Source organism: Rousettus aegyptiacus, unplaced genomic scaffold, assembly GCF_014176215.1.
Source record: "Rousettus aegyptiacus isolate mRouAeg1 unplaced genomic scaffold, mRouAeg1.p scaffold_m13_p_2, whole genome shotgun sequence".
NCBI classification, from domain to species: domain Eukaryota; kingdom Metazoa; phylum Chordata; class Mammalia; order Chiroptera; family Pteropodidae; genus Rousettus; species Rousettus aegyptiacus.
In genome coordinates, this window is record NW_023416295.1 from 172,662,807 (window position 1) to 172,674,416 (window position 11,610).

At 55.6% G+C, this 11,610-nt stretch overlaps 1 long non-coding RNA gene and 1 pseudogene across 3 annotated transcripts; both read left to right on the forward strand.

Annotated features, from left to right (window-relative positions):
* The first annotated feature begins 625 nt into the window (after positions 1–625).
* LOC107505574 lies at positions 626–3,975 on the forward strand. Of its 3 annotated transcripts, none has more exons than XR_001595744.2 (3): positions 626–908; positions 1,679–3,081; positions 3,349–3,975. It is a non-coding gene; the product is annotated as an uncharacterized LOC107505574 (long non-coding RNA). The 3 variants fall into 3 exon arrangements; XR_001595746.2 differs by having other exon boundaries at positions 1,679–2,246; XR_001595745.2 differs by having other exon boundaries at positions 1,679–1,928.
* A 4,611-nt stretch (positions 3,976–8,586) lies between these two features.
* LOC118614271 lies at positions 8,587–8,702 on the forward strand (annotated as a pseudogene).
* Positions 8,703–11,610: the final 2,908 nt, after the last annotated feature.

The window sequence follows — 11,610 nt, forward strand, 5'->3', positions numbered from 1 at the left end:
GGAGGACCCAAGGAAGTGATGTGGGGACCGTCCCTGGCATATGGGGGTGCTCAGTGCCTGGGAGCCACAGCTCTCTCAGGCCATATCCCAGCCAGGGGGGCTATGTGTCTGTGGGGCAGCCACTGTGTGGGAGCCTGAAGGCTTGGACCCTGGCATTGTGACTCTCTTGCTGTGTGACCGTGAGTGACCAATAAATGGGTTAACATGAATATACCACTGAAAGCAGTGTCTGGTACTTGGCAAATGCTATGCTGGACCAATGCGTCCAGACTCTCAGGCTCCGTCTTGGTTCTTCCCGTTATCATATATGACCCTCATTGGCTCTACTGGTCACTTGCGAGGGATGCCGATCTCTCCCTACCCTCAAATGTCAAACCCTTGCGGTTATCTCGGCCTGGTTCCCTGCTCCCCAGGCACCAGCCGTGAGGCCCAGCGGCCTGCTGGGCGGCTCACATCCCTCTCCAGAATCCCTCAAACCCGTCCTGCCTGCCATCTCTGTATCACGTGCACAGTGCAAGGGGTTTAGAGGGCTGGTTGCCACAGCAACAGAGGATAAAGCCCTTGCTCTGCCAGGCTGCTGATTGGCTGAGACAGGTCCCGCCTCCTGCCATCTGAGGGTGGGAGGCAGAAGGAAGCGTCTCCCATGGGCAGGGAGAGGTACCAGGGTGCTGAGCCATCCCCAGGACTGCTGCCTCCGGTCCCACTCGGAGCCCTGGGCCTGAGCTCTGTCTCCCATGGGGGACATTGGCCTCGCCCTTCCTCTGCCGCCAGCACCCAACACTGCCACAGATGGCAGTGTCTCTGGAGACAGAAGCTGCGACTGAGTCCACGGGCCAACACCGAGCCGCTCAGGCCGAGGCGGTGTGCTCAGGGCAGAGCCCCTGAAGCAGGTCTCTGCAGGGCGTGAGGTGGGTCTGGGGGCATGCGGTGGGTGGCGGTAGACTGAGAGGGGCTGTGGGCTTGGGGGGCAGGGAGGGCAATTGTCCTGGTTAGGACTTTGGCTGGAATGGGGCTGGAAAATTACTTGTAGATCATCTGGTAACCCCCACCCTGCCTCATCACTGTGCATGGGGAACCCTGAGGTCCAGAGAGGGTGAGGAGTGGCCCAAGGTCGCAAAGAGGGCCAGCGAGTGTTTTACTTCAGCTAAGCCAGTCCCCTGAGAAGCCAGGCAAAGGGCTAGGGCTCCTCAGTGTGCCCCGGGATGCCTGGGGTTTTGTTCAGGGGGACCCTGAGCTCTGCTCCACAGAGCTACAACATTGCATCTGACATGCCTTCTGCTCTGAACGTGAGAGCACCCCATTCTCACGTTTGAGCTGAAAGGAGACTGGGGTCCTGGCTGGGGCCAGGGGAGGTGGTACAAATCACCCTGGCTTTGATCAGGCTATTTTGGAACAGCCTTCCTGTTCGGGGACCCCCTTCCCCACCTCTCCGCCGTCCAATCCAGACAGTACCAGGCAATTCTGAACCCTGTCTTCGGTGGCCTAGAAGGGCAGGTGGTAAGGAGGGCACCGCGCTAGCCCTGACTTTGGGCCATTAGCACACTCTTCATTTGATTCCTCCATGAGTCGGGCACCTTGAGACATGTCCATGCTTCAGAACAGCTGATGGGGACGCTGGGGGGCAGGGGAGGGACTCCGATGGACACAGGACTGGCGAGCCTGTCTCTCCCTCCTACAGCCTACCTTGCAGACCACCCCCCTGAAAGGAGGGGGACAAGAGGAACTGGATTTGGAGCTGGAGGTCCCAGAAGCGGGGGCTTCTCTGCAGCCTTCCCTGGAGGTCGTTCCATCCAGCTCCTCGCCTCCCTCCCCAGAGGCCGAGGTGGGCCTCTGCTCATGTGCCGTTCCCCACTCAGGAGGACTCAAACCTCAGGACATCGCCGGGGTTTGGGGTCCGGCTCTGTCGCTTCCCAGTTGGGATACCCAGGGTGAGTTAGTAAACCTATCTGCGACATGTGGACAGTGATGCCTGCCCCGTAGGCCCGTCGTAAGCTTTGTGACCACTTTCCAACAGTTCTCTCCCTGCCCGGCAAGCCGAGGGGGGCTCCTCACCCTACCCTTTCTTATCGCTGATGGGGAGTTTAAGAATGGGTGAAACGGGTCCTGTTTTCTCTCATCTCTGGAGGAGATAATCTGTGATCTGGCTTCCGAAGTGTGGATAGGAGTTCGCCATGTGAGCATGAATACAAAGAACATTCCGGGGAAAATGAAAGGATACGTGAGGATGGGGACCGTATAGCACGCAGGTACACATAGGCGACTGACAAACGGTTCCACGGGATGGCACGTAGGGCGGGAGACGAGGCTGGCAGGTTGGCAGAGGGCAGACGGGAGCGCTTTGGGCCCCTCTAAGGAGTCTGGGTGTAATATTTGGGAAGCACTTGATACCAGCCGCCTCCCACCTTCCTGCTCTCCAGCCTCTGGGTCACTGGACAGAATTACAGCTGACATTCACTGAGCGCTGCTTCCGTACCAGGCAGTGCGGTGCTAAACTTAGGCACTGTCTTGTTTAACATTCACAATATCCTTGGAAAGTGGGTCCTCCGTTGGTCCCTATTTTACAATAAGGAAACTGAGGCTCAGAGAATAGGAACAAACTACTCCATAGCGGTGGTTGTCTATCAGGCGTTGGTTCTGAGCATTTCACATAAATTAACTTATTTAACGGTCTCAACAGCCCTGTGACCTAGGCGCTGTTTTCATTCCCAGTTTACAGATGTGGAAACAAAGGCCCGAGGTTTTGGGGCTGGTGCCTGTGTCCATACTCTCAGATTGTAAACCGGGCATGGGCCTGAACTCGGGAGCTTAGGTGGCCCCTGTTGATTTCAACCAGGTCCCCTGGGGATGGGTGTTTGTTCACTGTGCTTTCACCAGCTACACCTGGCCAGGATGTGCGGGTGGCCGGTGACCCACTCATCTGTGAGGGGTGTGGCAAGCAGCAGCCTCTGCGACTGCACAGTGGAGGCTGGAGGGGTGGCTTAGAGGGGACATCGCCTGAGCTGTCCTCCACTGAGAGTTCCGAGGCATCAGTCACCTCGGTGAATCCCCACTAGACTGTTAGCGTCACTGAGGCCCCGAGAGGTAAGGCGGCTTGCCTCACGGCACGCAGCCTCCTTCTTTAAGGGCGAGTAGGGGCTGGGTGGGCCTCCTGTGATGGGGGCAGCTCTGTGCTTGGTCGGGGGGCCTGGTCTTGATCAGGCACTGTCCCCCACTCTCCAGAGCCTCAGTCTTCCCATCTGTAAAGTGATGCTCAGACCTCCTGGCTCTGTGAACTTCCACGGACCTCCTCAGGTGGGTGGGCAGGACAAGGGTCCCCTCTGCTGGGCCTCACCGCCCGTGTCTCGGCAGCTGAGGCCGCCACGATGCCACACTTCCTGGACTGGTTCGTGCCTGTCTACCTGGTCATCTCCGTCCTCATCCTGGTGGGCTTCGGTGCCTGCATCTACTACTTCGAGCCTGGCCTGCAGGAGGCACACAAGTGGCGTGTGCAGCGTCCCATGGTGGACCGTGACCTCCGCAAGACCCTGATGGTCCGTGACAACTTGGCGTTTGGAGGCCCAGAGGTCTGAGCTGAGCTGGCTCTGGGCTGGAGGCTGGGCACCGGGCACCGTCCCTTACTTCACCCACCCTGGAGACCTGGGGGTGAAGGGAGGATGACCTCTGGTCCTCCAGGCCTGGTCCTCTCATCAAAGGCCCCTGGGTGCTCCAGGCAGACCCTGGCTGTGAACAGATAGGGAACCTGGGTTCCTCAGGGTGTCTCTGCTGTTGGGCCTGGGCTTGCTCCCCATGTCAATCTAGCTCACCCCGTGCCCACCTTGGGGACATCCATTTGTGGTGCCTGGCATTCCTGCCCCTCCCTCCACCTGGAGTCCTGGAGTCCTGAGTTCCAGATCTCCCGTTTCCCCACTGAATCCCCAGTTACACCCAGACCCCACTCCACCCAGTGGCACCAACCCCACAGCTTCACGTGGCCGGCTTCACAGCTGACCCAAGCAAAGGCCCCGTCTGGAGGGATGTCAGCTTGGTACAGTCCTGCAAGCCTGGACTCAGGCTTGGCACTGGTGTAAGCGGAGGGGTGTGCAGAGGGGCAAAACCATAAGGAAGGAGGTGTGTGTGTGTGTGTGTGTGTGTGTGTGTGTGTGTGAGAGAGAGAGAGAGAGACAGACAGACAGACAGAGTAAGTGAGTCTGGGGAGGGGCAGGCATGTGGAGGGGAGGAGATGCATGTATATATGTGAGAGGGAAAGTGGGGGCCCCAGGCAGGGCAGGAAGTGGTGAGGATGGGGTGAGCTCTGTGGGCCCTGCAGAGGCCACCAGCAGCAGGTTTCACCTCCCTCCCTCTGCTGGACTCCCCTATCCCTCCCCTTCCCCAAGGCTGAGGCAGGTGGCAGGAACCCCTGCCTGTACCGCCTGCCCAGGTCCTGTATTGCACTTGTGGAGCGGAGCCCAGAACTCCCTGAGCCAGGGCCCCCAGGGCCCCAGCCCCGCCCTGGAGCCTTCCTCCTGTGTGGACAGCTGTTGTCTCACTGTGGACACAGCGCTCTCCTCTGGGGCTTCCATTGTCATTTGTTGCAATAAAAAGACTTATGACTATCTTTGCAGGCTGTCTTCTTCCCCGAAAATCGGACCGTGTCTGTGATCTCACTGACTCTCGTGGAAAACATGATAGCTCGCTACTCCCCATTCTGGGGATGAGGACACTGGATCTGGCACTTTCGACATTCCAGACCGGACCACTCTCTGTCGTGGGGGCTGTCCTGTGTGTCGCAGGATGTCGAGCACCTCTGGCCTCTACCCAGAAGCGTTTGTCCCCTCCCCCCATCAGGACAACCAAACGTGCTAAGTGGAGTCCTTGGGGTAGAGAACCAGTTAGGATATAAATTCAGGCACAGAGATGCAAAATAACAGGGTCTTACACCAAATAGAATGTTCTTTCTTTCTCAGGGTTCACTCTGTGGGGTGGTTGTCCAGAGCTGGACTGGGGGCCAGTCCCACACAGTGTTCAGGGACCTGAGTGGGTCCCGTCTGGCTGCTTCCCTGTGCCTGGGATGTTGACACCAGCCAGGAGCATCCTCTATATCCAGAGCTGCAGGGGGTGGGGAGGTGGAAGGGGCCGCCCCCTCCCTTGAGGGCTACTCCCTGATGGCTGTACCCCTTACATCCCCTTACATCCTACTGGTCAATACTTAGTCACATGACTATGCCTAGCCGCAAGGGAGGCTGGGAAGGGTAGTTTTTAGCTGGGTGGCCGAGTGTCCATTTAAAAAGTTCACTTCTTCTAAAGGGAAAGAACACGTGGACACAGCTACCGTTTCATTTTCATAGGGATTTGCCTGAGGCCACGGGGCAGTGGGCGGAGACGCGGAAGGGCTGTCGGGCCCCCAGGCCAGGGCTTGGCCTCGCGCATGCCCCATCTAAGGAGTCAGCGAAGGCCGAGCTGCCGTCTCTCGCCTCCACGGGCAGGGCTGTTCTTCCTTCCCGGGGCAAAGCCACGTGCTGTCTTGCAGAGCCGGGTTAGGGAGCGGTGAGAGAGGCACCTCAGGGTCCCAGCCGCGTGCCTCCTTCAGTTCTGTGCCCTGGGGGCCTCCCTTGCCTCGCCTTGGGCTGGCGCTGCTGTTCCTGAGTCTCATAGCCCTGACCGCTCACCCGGCAGAACACTGCAGCCGGCGGAGATTCCCCGGCCAGGCAGGCGGCTTCCCCTCGCTATTGCCCAGGACTCTCGTAGGCGCAAGAGACCGAACTGAAAACAGCGGAAATAAAAGGATTCTGGACGCAGGCTGGATCCTAGGGCTCACGGACGTCCCCGGACACACCCTCTCTCCATCCGTCTCTGTCTCGCTCAGTCATGCCTCCCCTTGAGTGGGCTTCATTCTCGGGTCGACTCTCTCCACGTGGTGGTCACATGCCCTGGGAGTCCCAGGCTCACACAGCTCTTAGTGTCTTGATTTCAGGGGACAGCATACATCTTCTTCTAGCAAAAGCTCAGGGGGTGGACTCCTGTGGGCTCCCAGGGTGCTTGAGCTCAGGGGATGCAGTGCCCTGATTGCCGGGCCCCTCTGGGACCCGCCACCGGAGCCAGGAAGGAGTCAGCGCCACTAATCACGTGGTCTGCGGGGGGGCGGGGGGAGGCTGCTGTTGGCTAAGGGAGGGGAGGGGATGCTAGGTGAAAATGAGAGGGGCTGCGGACGCCGATAGGTAGAGGAAGAAACAAACTCAGAGAGAAGTGACCCCCCCCCCCCCACACACACACAGTCACCTGGGGATTACTGCCACCTGGGTTTGGAACCGGGAGTCTGAGGGAGGGCAAGGGTGGAAGGAACCCCCAGAGTTCGGTGAGCATGTGAGCTGGGGCTCAGAGTATGGGCTGCCAGGGCAGGCAGGGTGTGGCGGGGGGCAGGCCGGTGCGTGGTTGCTCTAAGGACCCATTGGAGGGTGGGGCCTTTCCAGTCTCTTTCAAATTACCCCCTGCAAGAACGAGGGGGGCGAGCCCCTCCTGCTGGGTAGCTAGTCCCATGCTGCCTCAGTTTCTCTTGCAGTGCCAGGCCAGTGGTGTGCTGGGCTCCCTTCCTAGGGACTAAACTTCTTCCATTGTGCAGCTCTGGGCTTCAGGAGTTCTTTCAATGCTAATTTAAGGGAGCGGAGGTGTGAGGTGAGGTGTGAGGAAGCGCGGGATGGGGGGAGAGCTGGGAGGCCAGGACGACAAGCTCCGTGGTCAGAGGCAGGACGGGAAGGGCCCCAGGAGAAGCCACGTGTGTGAGTTAGGACTGATGTTCACAAAGGACAGACATCCCAGCTCGACTCGCTTAAGTAAGAACGGGGAGCTGTCGTGAGGACACTGGGGTGTTTGGGCCCTGCCCTGTAGGGCTAGAAAGACCCCCTTAGGAGTCTTTTGCCGTTTTTTATTCTTGTTTCTGTGTACCCGCTTCATTAGCCAACCTTCCCCCGCCCCCCACACCCCATCATGCACGGCTAGCAGCCATCTGCTGACAGGTTTTATGTCTTACAGTTCCAGTCACTAGAGAAATACCTCCGCCTTTCTGGCCTAAAGTGAAAATACCCCTGGGGAGAGATTCATCGGCTCATCTTAGGTCAGGTGCCCACTTCCTGTTTTACAACAATCACTCAAGGCTGGGACAGGATCTTATGTGTGGTCCTGCTTGGGTCAAGGCCCACTTGGACCAACATGACCTGGGCTCAGGTCATCTCAGAACGAGGCAGCTTTCTTGGGAAGGCAGGGGTCAGAAGGAATGATGTAAACTGGTCCCCGACCCCCAGGCCAAACACACCAAACAGACCCTACTAGTGCTGGCGGATTGGACTTGATCACTGAGCTGGGGAAGGCCTTGAGCTAGGTCTGGCCTGCAGCCAAGTCTAGTTTGTCCATCACAATGTTTTGAAAAAAAAAAAAAATGCAAATTAGTTGGCAACATTAAAAAGACAGGAGATTTCACATGAAAATTTCTTTTTCAGACTTCTCTTTAAAAATAAAAATTCTGGCCACACAGTCTGGAGTGTGAACGCGTTCAAGGTTACGAGCAGGGAGGCTGTTGACTGTGACCTCCCCAAGGCCTCTGCAGGAGTCTTCCTCACCAGAGAGCTGCCTCTGTCCAAGGGGTTGGGCTGCTGAGGAGGGGTCTGAGGCTCAGAGAGGGTGAGGGATCCACCCAAGCCTTCTACTCTTAAACCTGGGTTCTTTCTTAATCTTCTCCCAGGGCTTGTGACATAAATGTTTATTTGCATCTGCTCTTCTCATAAAGGACCCAAGGTGTCAGTTAAAGTAGCCCCTTACATGGGTGTGAGAAGGAAATATACCGACTCTTCACTCCCACTATAAAATTATTACTTGTCTCTGGGCTTCCTGGCAGCCCGAGAGAAAGAGGAAACACAGAGAGGTTATTTTATTTGTGTTATGTGATAGAAGGGAGAGTTCGACTCTTCATAAAAGACAAATTTTCTGATTTTAAATACCGAAAAGAAATGACGCCAATGGAATGTTAAGGGCAACACAACAGACTGCCCTCAGCACTTTTCACAAGGGGAAGGATTGACCCAGGTGGCAGAGCCTGCGGAAACAGGCTAGTGCACATGAGAGCCGATTTTTCCCCCGGCCAGGGCATGCCAGCGGACTGTACCGGAACGACTTGAGGTTAGGGCCTGACAATAGGAAATCCCATAAAATTGCGCGTTTAAATTGCATGTCTTTGGGCAAGTTTCCTTAGCTCTCAGACATACAACCGAACTCACCAAGCAGTCCTAGGTACCAGGCACTGAGAATCCCTATAAATGCCCCCTGCCAGTGCCTAGCATTGCGCTCGGCTCACGTCAGGCTCTCCGTAGAGAGAGCTGGCTGTGTGTCCCCATCACGCCTGCCCTGCCTGCTTCGGCAAAAATCAAATGAGGTAGTTGGGAAGAAAGTCCTGTGTAAGTGCTGTGTGTCATACAGCTAACCTCTTGAGCCCCACACAGGGGTGTCACGTACCTGCTCTATCCCAGCACTAGGCCTAGCATCAAGAATGCAAAGACAGGATGTGGTTCTAGTGTAGCAGTTAGCACGTCTGTTCATGTCCCAGTGGAGCCATGGTCCATGATCTACGGCCATGCCAGCCCAAACGAGCCCGATGTCTGATCTCGGAAGCTAAGCAGGGTTGGGCCTGGTTAGTACTTGGATGGGAGACCACCTAGAAAGACCAGGTGCTGTAGGCATAAATAATAATAATAATAATAAAATGCAAAGACAGAGAAGACACAGTCCTGAATCAAAATAGCTGGAAAAATGGGACAGACAGACAGATGTGTAAAGGGACAAGTCACAAAACTGTAAACGCATTTGTGAGAAGTTGAAAACAGAACTGAGGAGGTGCCCGAGTCGTGGGGAAGGGGCTTATCAAGGAAGGCTTCCTGGAGGACTTAACTAACTGCTGAGCTGGGTTTTGAAGGCTGAATAAGAGTTTTCCCCGTAAGGGGAAGGCGAACTGACAAGTGCAGTGCTCTGGAGGCTGGAGACAACCTCGTCCTTTCTAAGAACAGTGAGTGGGGTTATGTGGGTGAAGCCCAGAATGCCGCTGAGTAAGCAGTGGGAGGGGAGACTGCACAGCCAGAAAAGTGTTTTTTCAAGTAAGCGTTAAGTCCAGAGAGAGAACCTGATGACCTTCCATTGTCATCTCCTCCAGGAAGCCTTTCCTGACCCCACTGGTAGCTTTCTCCTTTCCAGTACTAATCTTGTGTTGTGATTTTGTTCACGTGTCTGGAGAGCAGCGGTAGCAGCTCCTTGTTTCAGCCTTCAGCCTGCCTGGCACTGGGCAGGGCCTCCATGAAAGCATGTTTGTTGGATGAATAGGACCGGTCTCTTTGGAAGTCTTGCCAGAGGCTACCCGTTTGCTTAGAGACTAAGATTTTAGAGAGGCTTGAAGGCTTCCTGGGGGTCAAGCTGTTGTGCAGGTTTTTAAAATGCCTTGGGAGGTTTTGCCAAGTCCGGGGAGCTTTTCTTTCCCACCATCTGGGAGCTGTCAGGATATGGTGGGTGTGTCTGGGCCAAGCCCAGAACAGGGGGACAGAAGGCGGGAATGTGCAGGGTCCCTGTGTGGGAATGGCTGCAATGTTCTGACTCTAGCCCCGGGGGGTGGCACAGGCTGGTCATTGTTCCACCCTCTCAGTTTTCCACTCTGGTGGAGCAGGAAGGGCTTGGGAAGGCTGAGAGACCAGCTTTGGGAGGAGTGCAGAGGCTGCAGCCTCATCACACTGTGAGTCAACACCCATAAAGAGAACCCCCGAGAGGGGGCCAAAGTCCCTCTGCCCTACCCCATAAGGTGGGAGGGGCTCAGAATTTGGATCCTGGTGTTTGAAGGCTGAATAAGAGTTTTCCCTGATTCACTGTACAAACCTTGCCAAATCCATTTCCCTCTCTGGACCTGCAGGTGTAAACAGCTGGACTTGATGCCGAAGTCACAGGACATCATGAGGGTAAATAAAAAAGGCAATCGGAATTCCAAGGCAACAGTTTTAACGGCTAATGGGGTGTGAGCACATCACACCCCCTACTGCATTCTTGCGACCACGCACGTGGGTCAGCAGTTCTGTTCACCAAATATTTCTGGCTCCTGGTAGGGTCACACACCCCATGGCTTCCTCGTGTTGGGCGGGTCATGTGACTAGTTCTTGCCAGTCAGTTGTGATCAGAAGTGAGTCCAGGCCAAAGCATTTCTTAGCTAGTGTACGATTCAGCTCTCCCCCCTTCCTTCTGTTACAATGACCAGTGGCCCCTGACGGTGGCTGCTGGGTCCCACAGTGAAGACGACATGGAACAGAGCCTCAGCTGAATCAAACTACAGTGGACGTGAGGCATGAGTGAGAAATAAGCCCTTGTTGTTTCAAGCCACACTGGGCTTTTGGAATTGTTACTGTAGCCTAACTGAACCCATCCTGACTGCCACAGACCCCATTTTCCAGATGAAGAAACTGGAGCTCAGAGAGACTGTGACGTGTTTAAAATCACACAGCTGTAACGAACCCAGGTCTCAGATGCTAGAGTCTGGGAAGCCACCTCAATGATATTTTGCTTGGTCGGAGGTGTGTTGTTTGAGGCCACTTGCAGTCCTGTCAATTGGTTGGTGGGGAAAAACTGTGTACAGACAGGAGGAGGTCATTACCACTTCGGGCCACTAGATGGCAGCTGAACCCAGGCCTGCAGTAATTACTGGGTAGCCGGTGTCCTCAAGGCCCCTCGACACAGAGGAGAGAGCTGGGTGGGATGGGCAGGGGGAAGAGAGATGAAAGAGGACTCATTCTTCACTCCCAAGGCCCTGACAGCCTGGCAGGGAGCGAGATGGAGGGATTCTAGATCTTCAAGCTGGAATAAACCATATGAGGGCATCTGGCTCCTACTTGAAACAGCACCTGAGGCCCAGAAGGGCAAGTAATCTGATAGAAGCTGCACAATGAGTTGTTGGCCAAAGTGGGGAGAGGACCCAGGGCCCCGACTTCAGCTCAGAGTTTCTGCATTTTGGAGATAACGCAGCGTAGTGTGTGCGTATGTGTGTGTGTGTGTGTGGGGGGGTGGCCAGTAAGGTTGCCCCTTGCCCAGTCTGGCCAGGCAGGACGTGCTCTCCCTTCCTCCAACCTCTCAAGTCAGGCTGGTCCTCAGGCCTCAAAGCGAGGGAAAGAGGAACTCCAGACGGCTCCCCTCCCCCTTCTAATGGACAGCCAGCTGGTTGCCCTGGTAACCAGAACACAGCCAAGTTTAAAAACCTAAAGCTCCACCAGGAGAGAATGAATAAAAAAACCCAGGAAACTCCTAGGTCCACATGTCCACTATTTATTCATTCATTCATCGATTCATCGATTCTATAGAAATTTACTGAGGCTGATTCTCACCAGGTCCTTGGGACCCGAAGAAGTATAAAATCGCAGCCCTTCAGAACTGTGCTGTCCAATCAGCTAGCCACTAATTAAAATGAAATAAAACAAGCAACTCAGTCCCTTGGTCACTGTAGCCACATTTTAAGTGCTCGATAGCCGCTGTGGCTCGTGGCGATCGCATCGGGTAGCACGGATATAGAACGTTTCCATTATCACAGAACGTTCTACTGACCGACGTGGCTCAGAAGCTCACGCG